Here is a 13,059-nt window from a genome sequence, read left to right as displayed (position 1 = left end):
ATGTAGAGATGCCGTTTTAGAGCTTCAAGCTGATGGAAATTGTTAACAGGAGCAACCAGCTCATTTGAACCGAAGATAACAGAAATTTAGCTAGAACCCTGTCCAGAAATGATAGCTTCCCTAACTTACAGAGTTTTCTGTGTATTCCCAATTTGGTCGCTTTTTATCTATGTCAAATCTGAAGGAAAAACTTAAAAGTAGATTTTGGATGAAAACCAAAAGAATAAAAAAAATTACAAGGTTGACATGTCACTTTTCTCTGAAGACTTTCTTAGATTGGGAGACATCAAATCTAAGATCTGTTATTAACATTAGAACACTGTTTCCATTTCTCTAAACTTTTTTAAATTGCCTTCATGCAAATTTGGACAGCAGAAAAAAGCAATATTACTTAGAAGTGACAAGTCATTTTCAAAAATACAACTCAATTTGGTCATATTTAATCTCGAATTACATTAGGTTCTTTTAGAAAAATAAAAAGTTAAGTTTCAATGTTGAAAATGGGCTAAAACTATTTAACAGAAAGTACCCAGCCTTAAAATTAAGAGAGAGAAAGAGGGGGGAGAGAGAAAGAGAGGAAGAGAGGGAGAGAGGGAGAGAGGGGGAGGAGGAGGAGACAAAGAAGGGAGGGAGAGAGAGAGTGTGAGAGAGTGAAAGAGAAGTGGAGGGGGAAGGGAAAGAGGAAGAGGGTGGAGGAAGAGGGCTGGGGTGAGAAAGAGAGAGAGAAAGAGAGGCTCTAAATGATTTGTGACAAACAGTTCTTCCTCCCGAAACATTACTGGCCAGGAAAGAATTGTCCTGCTGCATGAATATTTTAGTTTGTTGAGGACATGCACACACGTGTCTCTGAACCTGGGACTGTTAATCAATATCCCCAGTTTCCCATAGCTGGGTCCTTTAATTTATCTCCAGATGGTAAATTCCAGTTAAAGTTAGTATAATAAAATGGCATGAGCATTAGAGTCAGACACACTTAAGCTGAAAACATAGCTTCACTGCTTGCTAATTATGTGATTTCAGGCCAGTTACTGAGTCTCGGTTTGTCAACTTATAATTATGGGAATATTATCTAATCATGTGGCTATTTTAAGATTCCAAAGGAACTAGTAAAAACTCTTAGCATAATGCTGGAACCCAGTGGCTGATGGAGCGTGGCAAGGAGCTGCATCGTGTTTCCTTGTCCCCTTCATACGCAGCATAGGGAACTGGTCGCACGCATCTCAGTGGAAAGACTCCAGACACTGGAGAGATGGTGACGATTTTCAGTAAACAGATAAAGCTGCAATGTTCAACAGTGAAATAGAAGGACTGATCAGAGAGAAGCCAGGTTAAAAATGGGCAGCTTTGTACCTGATTGGATGGGAAAATGGTAACTCCAAAGAGGCCGGAGTTCTTGCAGATTGGCAGATGGCCCGGAACCAGGACTCCTACAGGAGAGTGAGAAAGGTTTTAATTTAACATTTGATTTAAAGGAGAGACTCCCCACAGCCACTTTTTTTTTTTTTTATCAGAGTGGCAGCTCATTTGGGACCCATTGGCAGGAATTACAGTACATCTGGCAACTATATACTTCATTTGGGAGTGGTGGGTGAGGGCATTCGGGCACTTAAGCTTCACAAACCCAGGGAGCATTACCTTTGCAGACACTGCACCAAAATTGAAGCCAGGGAGGGGATTCTGGTCATGGCATTTCAAGGCATATGACAATACAGCTTTCTTTTGAACATCTTCGTGGATCTGGTTACTCTCAAATAATTCATGTGCACACACACACAGGCTCAAAGATGAAGCCATTCTGGAAGCAAAGTAATTGCAGATAAATATTATTGATTGCATTTCACCAAATACCTTGAGAACATTGAGAGTGCTGGTCAGACTGAGAGCACCGATTGCATTGCGCGCCTGGCTCTGTGGATGTTGCTGTTCTCCCCTGCTTTGCAGAGTTCTGCATCAAGTTATTTCTCCCTCCCTCCCTCCCTTCCTCCCTTCCTCCCTTCCTCCTTTCCTTCCTTCCTTCCTTCCTTCCTTCCTTCCTTCTTTCCTTCCTTCCTTCCTTCTTTCTTTTTTTTTTTTTTTTTTTTGGTCAGGAAAAATTATGAAAGTGTCACTTTCCCTTTGCAGTTAATTCAGGAGAGATCCTCAATTCGAGCAGGGCACATTTTCATGCAAATACAGCAGCACAGTTTTCCAGCCCCCTAATAGCTTCTTACAAATGATGTGCCATTACAACGAGGTTTATTTAAACAAATTTAATACATCTTTAATCAAGCTGGAGAGCATTTTCAAAGGTCACGCTCCAAATCAGGATCACTGTACTGAGCTTATCAAAGTATTAGCTTAAGGGGGAGGGAGAATTATTTCTTGGACAAGTAATTTTAGGCAAATCTTTATTTACATTTTTATTCAGTTATTAAATTTTATTCCTTTCCCTCCTCCTTCTAGTCTCCATTTATGAACCTATAAGAAAGTCTGCAAATGGAGCTATAAGCATATCACTGCAGTCAGTCCTTCTAGAGGCGACGCCTTTGAAGACAGAGGGTCTAAAAGGCAAGGACAAGAGACCAGGCATTTTCAATGTCAGAGATAATCTTTTAGTGCCTCTAAAGCATCCTTCCCAAAGGTCTCACATTAGGCTCTGTATATATTGCTGAAATTCTAATGCACTGTTTCTTCAGTGGATAAATGAAATAGACTTTGAGAGTTGCCTTAACCTAGACCTTCATTCTTTCCCCTTCTTTGTCTCTCTGTCACTGTCTCTATCTCTCTTTCTTTCACTGTGTGTGTGTGTGTGTGTGTGTGTGTATAAAACATACATGGGAACACATATTTACTGTCCTCCATTAATTATTCTCATAAGAACTAATATGAGTATCCAAAATTCTTCCTGACTCTTGAATCTTTAACATGAATATTTATGGAACAAAAGAGATTTGCGTGGTGCACCTACAAAAAATAAGTTTATCTTTGATACTAAATCTTTGGACAAATGTCAGTAACAGCAACCACCATATGCAGTCATGATGACAGAGGAAATGTCAGTGTTTTCAGAGTGTGAGCTTCCATTCTATAAAATTCAACTCTTTATCCCAGTATAAAAGGAACTAATGAGGCCCCAAGATTAAAGAGGAAGTGAACTCTGCAAAACACACACACACACACACACACACACACACACACGCGCGCGTGCACGCATGCACACACACACACACACACACACACACACACACACACACACACAGAAACAGCTGATGGGAAGAGAAGAGTTACTCCTGAGGATTTTAATGCTCATTAGACTTAGGAGCTTTCAAACTTCTCAACAACATAGAAATGAAACAGAGCATCTGAAAAGACAACCCTGAGATAATGAAAAGATCATGCAGCAGTGCTATTGAATCTATTTTGGGGTCTTAGCTCACCACCATCAGTTGCCTCCAGGGTAAAGAAAACTGGGCACCAGAGCAAAATAAGAAAATCACAGAGATGATTGTTTTTGCAGACCAGCAGGAGACAAAGCACCGCCCCTCTGCATAAATGACACGCAGGTAACACCACACAGAATGTGGCACCTCGTAGCTCAGGGCAAAGGGAACAGTACGTAGGTAGAAAATAAAGGAAAGAAAATAAAATTGTATATGGCTTAGGATACTAAGGAATTCATATATAATCAATAACAGCAGAAGAAGGATCAATAAACAGTGATTTGGGGATTTGGGTTGATTCACAAAGAAATTATTGAATGTCTTATTATTAAGTCTTTGGTGGCTTAAAACACACAAATAAACAAAAACCACACACACACACACACACACACACACACACACACACAAGCAATAAAATAAATTAAAATAAACCAGCTAATGCATACAGTGAAAAGTAAGTGTATATTTGGAGATATAATTTCCAACTACAGATCAGTGCCCCCCCCTTTATTTTTAAATCTGATTCTCCCACAATTCCAAAGGCACAAAAAGTCATTTTCAAGGGATGTGTGGCAAAAGGTAAAAAAAAACAAAGATGAGTTTTAGATGATTTTATATCTCTGGTCCATTCACATTGTGTGCCCTTTCAAAAACAGTGATGAATTAGGAGAGTAGGAGAAGTTACCTCAGCTTGAATAAGTGATAGCCACTCTTTTCTGTAATTTCCAGGCAAATTTGTATCTGACTTGATGATTCTATACCTTACATTAGTAACTTTGCAATAGCCCTATTCACAGTATCCCTAACTTACCTGCAAAGGGTGAGTGACCACACACTGCCTCCCCAAGGAAGCATGGTTTCAGAGTAGCCCTTCTCTTCCTGAACCAGAGTCTGGAATTGTAGGAATATTGGCACAACACTTCCAGTGTCTGTGGTGCCAGCCAGCAACCCTACCTTTGCACATGGGTGTGGGTGTGATGTGGTGCAATTAAGAGTCATTCTCAATTTTCCCTGCAGATGCTATTCACCTGCACAGCCTTAGAAATCTGTACATCCTGGTGTCCGAACCCAGAGACTTTGACACATTGGATCTGGTCTAATAAATGGCATCTATAATTTGGAAGTTTCCCAGTTAATCTCTGTAGGAGAAAAATAGTGGAATCCTGCAACTCCCAGCCATCTTTCTCATTCATTTTCTACTATGTTATTTTGTTGCTAAGCTTCAGTGTGAAAGATGGAGAACCATTCATTTGTTCCTTCATTCTTCCAGATTTATCATGTATCTACTATATGCTTTGCATAAATGAACAATTCCTCTAGAAAATTTCAGTCTGGTGAAATAGACTGACTTAAATTTGGTAGATATGTGTAAAGGCCTAGGAAAGCTGCAGCTACTAGTGCTCTCCAGGGATGGCAAAGTTGATAACATTTCACAGATCAAATAATAGTAGCTAGAATTTAGATCATGAATATACTTTAGCCAGGAGGAAGAAGGGATGTTTTAGCAAGAAGGAAGAGTGTATTTAAGACATGGAAGCATGAAACACATGGTTTTTTAAGACCGGGGTCTGGAAAATAAAGTTTATGGATTAAGGAATGGGGTAGTAGTGGCAAATGTGACTGGAAAGACAGTGAAAACTAAATTTTGAAGATTCTGGAAAATCATGCTGAGGAAATGGATTTTTTTTCTTGTGGAAAATGGGTTACTAGCTTTTTCTTGGTCTATTTTCAACATGGAAATCACACACACACACACACACACACACACACACACACACATACACACACCCTCCCCCCGCCCACCGCCACATACACACACACACACACACACACACACACACACAACAGGCTTATAATTCCAGAGGTAAATTTGGTATCAGGGTGGAGGAGGTGACAGGGACAGGAAAAGTGATTAAGAAAAGGGTACAAGAAGGAAAATGTTTGGGACTCACTTCTCAGGAAAAATCAGCAGATCATGCTGACTAGGTCTAGGTGATAAGAAAACATCAACGGCTGTTTCTTCGTGACCAGGGTGAAGACAGAATAAAATTATATACAAAAATATTTTGTAAATAGTAAAACACTTTCAGTGAAGAAAGTCATGGTAGACATATCTAAAGACACAAACATTGATCCAATTACTCAACTTAATAGTTTGAAAGATGGTATCACTGGACGGTAAACAGCATCCATGTCATTTAATAAAATTAAAAGAAGGATGAGTTAGTTCTGTGAAACAGGTTTTTTTTCCCACATTTTTGGGAAGAGGTAGAATTTCAAGGACTCATTTTTTTTTCCAGCTCTAATTTTCCACTTTAGTCTTTACAGGCTTAATTTCTTTTTTCTTTTTGTTGCCATAGCTTCTTTAACAGTAAAACAATGGTAAAATTATTTTTCAAGTTCCTATAGACTATGGCCCAATGAATTACTGGATGAAATGTTAATTATGTTACATTATTAATAGAAATAACAAACCCATGATGTTCAACTCTTGAATAAGGGAGTGATGTGGTGGGGGGCAGGGTTTCACTGCAAAACAGAAGATACTTTCTCTATAGTGTCTCCATGTATTTGTTATATTTAGGTGTGGATAAGGGTGCAAACAGAACCGAAAATATTGACTACAAATTTACCTTATTTTTGTTGTTTACATAGACTTTACCTTTCATGGCAATTTTAGGTTCAGAGCAAAACTGACCAGAATGTGTGTATGTGTATATATATATATGTGTGTGTGTGTGTGTGTGTGTATGTATTTATATACACATATACATATATATATGTATATATATATATATACACACACACATATATATATGTACACCTCTAGCCCCCCCGCACACACACATGCATAGCCTCCCCTACTATCAATATAATTTTTTACAATGATAAATTAAATTTGTCACAATGACTCCACATTGACACATCATTATTACCCCAAATACACAATTTACATTAGGGTTCACATTCTATGTTGTATATTCTATTGCTTTTGACAACTGTATAATGATCTGTATCCAGAAATGCAGTGTCATAAAAATAGTTCCACTGGTCTAAAAAGATTTTGTACTCCACCTAGTCACCCCTCCCTTCCCTCTAAGCCATGGCAATCACTGATCTTTGTACTGTCTTCATAGTTTCACCTTTTGTAGTATGTTATATAGTAGGAATCATACAGTATGTAGCTTTTTCAGATTGGCTTCTTTCCTTTAAATATGCATTTAAGCCTTTTCCATATCTTTCCAGGGTTCAATAGCTCATTACTTCTTAGCACTGAATAATATTCCATCGTTTGGATGGACCACAGATTATCCATTTACCTACTGGACGACATCTTGGCTGCTTCCAATTTTTGACAATTATAAGTAGAGCAGCTATAAAACATCTGTATGCAGGTATTTAAGTCAGTAGAAGTTTTCAGCTCATTTGAGTAAATACCACGGAGAGCACTTGCTGGATTGCAAAGTGAGAGTATGCTGCTTCGCAAGAAACAGCCAAACAGGCTTCTGAAGTGACTGTATCATTTTGTGTTCCCACCAGCCGTTAATGTGTTTCTGTTGTTCCATATTTTTCTCAGCATTTGGTGTTATCAGTGATTTGGATTTGGAGCAGTCTAATAGGTGTGTAGTGTAGTTCATTGTTATTTTAATCTGCAATTCCCTAATGACGTATGATGTTGAGCATTTTTTCATATGCTTACTTGCCATCTGTTTGTCCTCTTTGGTGGGGCGTCTGCCCAGGTTCTTTTGTTCACTTTTAATCAGGCTGTTTGTTTTCTCATTGTTGAATTTTAAGAATTCTTTGTATATTTTGGACAATAGTCCTTTATCAGATGCATCTTTTGCAAATATTTTCTATCAGTCTGTGGCTTTTCTTTTCATTCTCTTGCCAAGGTCTGTTGCAGAGCATGTGTTTTTAATTTTAGTAAAGTACAGCTTATCAATCATTTCTTTCATGGATAGTGCTTTGGTGTTGTGTCTAAAAAGTCATCCTCATACCCAAGTTCATATAGATTTTCTCCTACATTATCTTCCAGTAGTTGTATAGTTTTGCATTTTTTTTTTGAGTAATTCTGTGAAGGTTGTAATGTCTGTGTCTAGATTCATTTTTTACACATGGATGTCCAGTTGCTCTAATCTACTTTTGCTCAAGGAAATGAAAATAATTTAATCAAGGGTGGGTATTATGTTATTTAAGAAAGCATTATTATGAACCCCGTTTTATGTGTGGAAGGCCCTTGGGCCCAGTCTGGAAACTGGAAGATCAGAGAAGGAAAATTAACAGCATTCTGGGAAAGAGTATAGAGCCATATCTATGAAAGACAAGTAGCCTTGTCAATATCTTGCCTTCAGGAAATTGTTGATCTGTTATAGAGATTTTTATCTTATTATCTGGGAGAATCATTGTTTGCCCTTGGGAAATGTGTGTGTTCTGTTCAAAAAATTACCCATGAGAGTCTAGAAGTTAGCAAATACAAAGAGGGAGCATACTCTGGATTAAATAAATCGGTCACTCAAAAAAATATTGCTGAGAAATGCCATGTACTACATGTCACCCTGGCATAAGAGGGAACCAGCTTCTTTTGGTACACCATCCTTGAGAACAGAGTTGTATTTACCTAAAGAAAATTGAAAAAGGTGCTTTTTAGGAGATATTGAAAGAAGGTAAGGCTCCAGAAGGAAAACAAGGTCAGGGACAAGGATCTGCTAATGAAGAGACTACTCAGTCAGGTTTCTGGTTTATAATTGATGCAGGTTTAACAAAACATTTATTTTTAAGTAGTGGGTGAGTCTAAGGGAACAACAAAAACCTAGAAAAACCTGGGAGGGCAGAACATATGCAGCAGAGCAACCGCCTGTGTTTGAGTGTGAGTGTGTGTGTGTTTGTGAGTGTATGTGCTGTGTGTGAGAGACAGACAGAGAAAGAGTGTTTGAATCTACCAGCAAGTTTTCAATGTTGTCATTTCCTCTATTTTCTCCTAATTTTTCATTAAAGTATATTTCCAGTCCAGTACTTTGGCCAAAATTGAAAGAAGAATTCTGTATGAAAGGGATGGCCTAACCATGAGAAGCTTCTGCTCAGGCAAACCACGAACCAAAATATACTATGAATCCTGAAATTCCAGAGGATGACCTTCCATGAAGTCAATGATGACTTAAGACCAAGGCATGGTAGGTAGGAATAGCCAACGTTGGAAGCAGTGCAGGATAAGTGGGCTCAGAAGTGGAGGTGAGACTACCCTCTTCAGCATGTTTTTTCAAAACATACAGAAAAGATGACTCTTAGGGTAAACTTTATGAATATTTTATTATAACAAAATATTTTGAAAGTATCTATAATCACTAGCTAGTAAAAATAGCCCCTTTTACTTATTTCCAGATTGCCTTGTATGAATCCTTGAGGAAGAAGTTCCAAATTTATTTTGACCTTTTGATTACTTAAGAAACATTCACCAAGAACATTTTGCAGCTTTCAACATTTCTACAAAAACATTCACTTGAATCAGAGGGAATATTCTGCAAATTGACTCCCAGGCTGATTTCCCACTATCATTTAGAATGGATTTGGGCCAACTCCTTCAGCCATTAGCTATGTGATACAAATCGATTTTAATAATGCATTACAAATACAAATAGAAATGATTATTGTGTGGGTATATGTTTTGAACTGTTTGCCATTTTTAAGCCAGGTAAGGGAAAATTCATCCCATTTCTAATTTCTGCTATTTAGTAATTACATCCCTCTGACTTGTTTGGTTCCAGTTAGATAGCAATTAATAAAAAGACGGACTCTTTTTTCTTGGAAGAAAAGTATAGCAAATACCTCTTGAGAAAAATATATCATGCACAGAAAGTCACGAGTTTGTCAGGAAGAGGTAATTTATTTCATATATAATGGGGCATAATATAAAAATGAGTGGAAGCATCTTTTACAAAAATCTTTTGACTTCCTGTGAATATTAAATGGATATACATTTATTTCTAAGACAGTGTTTCCTTTTCCTTTTTTTGTGCATGCTGACACTAAATTTCATTGCAACCCTAGTAGTCTGTGTAATTACATTCTAATTCAAAGTTTTTACTACTATTAGTCAAAATTAGCTATATATTCTCCCCATATCATAGGTACATAGGATAATTTCTAGGTCTTATGCTTTAATCATAACTGTTTATATTGGCAGTTTTAGTGGTACCTTTAAGAAAACATCTTATACAAACGCATATGCACACACGCACACACTATATACTTACACTTTCAAATCCATTGTATTGGCAATTAAAAGTCCCAGATTCATATTCTAGGTCCTCTAATGTATGGGATTTTGTCTCAGATATCAAGGAGTCTTCACTAACACAGGATCTACATGCTAATATAATTGTACTGCAATTTTAAGAATAAACATAACTCATATAGTCATTCATACTGTTCAAACAGAAAATTGCTAAGGAATTTTCTTAAATAGTTTTTTGATATTAGTTTACAAATATCTTCAAAGCTCAAAATTTTATTTGAATGTACTTACATTAAACCACAGAGAGATGTGTATATATTAGTTTTTGTTTTAAAATAAAGATATTTTCAATTAGTCAAATATAATACTGTATGATTACTAATTATTGCACTGGTTATTCATATGTAAAATGTAATCAAAACTTTACTGGGAGAACTAATCTGAGTTAAATCACTTTGATGTAGAACATTTAAATAAACAACATTTATTATTCAGTATTATTTATGCTTTGTGCAGCAGTCTAAATTTTTCTTAGTTTTTGACTTCGAATATATAATATATTACACACACACACCCCAAAATGATAGTTCTTGTTTGTAGCCATTAGCTATGGTCAATTTTTATTTTGTTAAAATATTCTACTCTCTTTCCAAATTAAATGTACTCTCCTTTGAATGGATATTGTTAGAAGAAATGTTTTCCATTCTCCTACACATGGATGTGAAAAATAAAACTAATTTAGCGAGAACAATTCCACAGCCCAAATCTGAAATAAGCAAGGCAAATGCAAGATCTTAAAGTAAACTGATTTATTTCGTTCAAATCGCTATTTAGTTCAAATCGCTCAGAAATAGTGTATGTGAAGGGACACTGCCATAAATGGGAATGTTGTGAAGACTGTGACAGTTTGTGGCCCAGAGCTCCTGAGCAAAATGATCCACTTTTCAAAATAGAGGAGAATCAGGCCTTTTGGCTTACTTTTCCCTTGAGATAAGTGTTCTATCCTCCTGCTAAAAGATCCTGTGTAAAGAAATATCACAACTTCCTTCAATGTTCTTTTCTTTGCTTAAAAAGTCTCCAAATCAAGAAGGGAAAAGTGACTATTTTTTTTCTTTATAGCATATTCAATTTCAAAAATTTTGGAACAGGACCCACTATGGAAAATGTTCAAACTTTATCCTCTTGATAGATACTAGATAGATACTTCAGAGTGAGATCAATATGTCCTCACATTTAAATAGAACATCCCATTACATAGAGCCAGGCTGTCAAGATTGGATTGCATGTATAATCTTCTTTAAAAGAACTAATGCTTCCAAATGAATACGATGAAATAGAGTAGAAAATAATATTCTCATTGCCAATCTATCATTTTCAAGTAATACCTAGGCAGTCCATCAGCACCAAGAAGATAGGGACATCTGCTACATTTCTGAGACATTTCTGAGACAGCCTCATTTACATATTTGTAAATATTAAATATAAATTTAGAAATTGATATTTCCTTTCTCTTCATAAATGGTCATAATTCTTTGATGAAATCTGAATATACTTGAGATAAACGGATTCCTCCTCTGGTTCTCTTACACGCATAGCTTCTTTTCTTGTCCATATTGTAGCATTCTGTGCTATGACAGAGTATACGTGAAAAATAAAGATGTAAATGTTTTTCTTTTATTTTGCCTCCTCTATTTAGTTACTGAATACGTCCACTATAATGTTTTGTCCAGTGTTTTGCCTAAGTACATTAGTGAGACATTGATTTAGTTTCAGGTATCTAATAGATAGCTATTGGTTATTCCATTTTACTGTATTTTCCCAGCTTCAGGTTTATAGGAGATGTGAACAATGCAATAGAACATATTCATAAATTTAGTTAATTTTCTAAATTCTAAGCTAGGGCTGGCTCTCTCCCCCCAAAAAACATAAACTTTTTTCTGGCCATTGCTCATTGAGAACATTCGTTAACCAATAATTAATCTATCTGAGAAATTATGGTTATAGCACATTCTCTGGTTCCTGTTTTCTTACTTCTTACTGATTCTCTAGCCTATAGATCAATATATATCAATGCTATTTTAAAATTCATTTGTTAAGTAAATACAAAAGGATGTAATTAAATAAGATATAAAATATGAAGGTAATATATATAAAATAAGATATAATAAAATACGAAAGTCAATTTGTAAATGAGTATATTCCACATGTTCACTTGTAGATTGGCTGTTTGTCACTAGCTACATGTTTTTCTATAGAATATAGTTGTTAGGTTCCCAGGCTAGCCCACGTATAAATCATGTTATTTAATCAATGCTAATCATACCAACCTTAGTTCTTGACAGCAGGGGTCCTGCTATTTCAGGGAAGAGGAGAATGAGGAGGATAATGAAGATAATTCCTCCCCCTTCCTCCCTTCTTTCTTGGATTCAAAGCTGTCTTGATTCTTTTTCTGGAATATTTAATTTAAAAAACTATACCTTTACACCTCCCTTTCTGCATCTATCTCTGATTTAAAATAACCCTATCTACTGATTCCTAAACACTTAAATATACTTTCCATAGCTAACATTTTTAAAGCTCTTACTATTTGCCAAGAAGAGTTAAAAATGCTTTATGGATATTGTATTATTTCATTGTAATCACAACTCTGTGAGGTGGGTACTGAACTTACCACCATTTTACAGATGAGAATATGCAAGTAGAGTGGGATTTAACTATTTTTCGCATGATGAGAAAGTGACAGTGTCTGCTCCCAAGCACATTTATTTCATGCCAAACCCCATCCCAGTGTGGCCCCACATCCAGATCTACCCATCACAGTGCTTGCCCCCTCTTTCCCCTGGTTACCCCTCACCATCATACTTCCCATTTGTTCACACAATTGATCTAAGCTAGGACTTAGTAAGGAAGCAATATTCATATTTGATAATCATGGTCTCTTCTAAATCTTCTCCGAGGAATTAAAAAAAAATACCATTTCTAAATTTAGATAAATATCTCATGGGAATAATTTCCACTGAAAAGAAAAGTGAAGGAAGAGACAGCATCCTCTTTGGGTGAGTGAGGTGTTATTTGTTCTGAACTCAGTTGGCTGCCCTCCTCCTTCTCACTCGAATTCTCTCATTTCTCTTAAAAAATATTTTTTGTTATGGAAATGTAATCTAGCATCTCGTCATCGCACGAAATTTAGAAAATAAAAAACATCAAACGATTTTTTAAAAAGTCATCTTGAATCCTATATAACAGAGAAATCAAATAAAAATTTCGTGTACATTTTTTCAACACTCATCTCCTATATTCAGTCAGTAGATACACAACTGAGAAGTTAATAACAAATTTCTTTCTTTTTAAAACATAACATATAACATTGGTATTTTCCCAAGCCTCGACCATATTTTGTTGCTATAA

Source organism: Felis catus, chromosome C1, assembly GCF_018350175.1.
Source record: "Felis catus isolate Fca126 chromosome C1, F.catus_Fca126_mat1.0, whole genome shotgun sequence".
Taxonomy (NCBI): Eukaryota; Metazoa; Chordata; class Mammalia; order Carnivora; family Felidae; genus Felis; species Felis catus.
Note: the sequence above shows the minus strand (reverse complement) of the source record.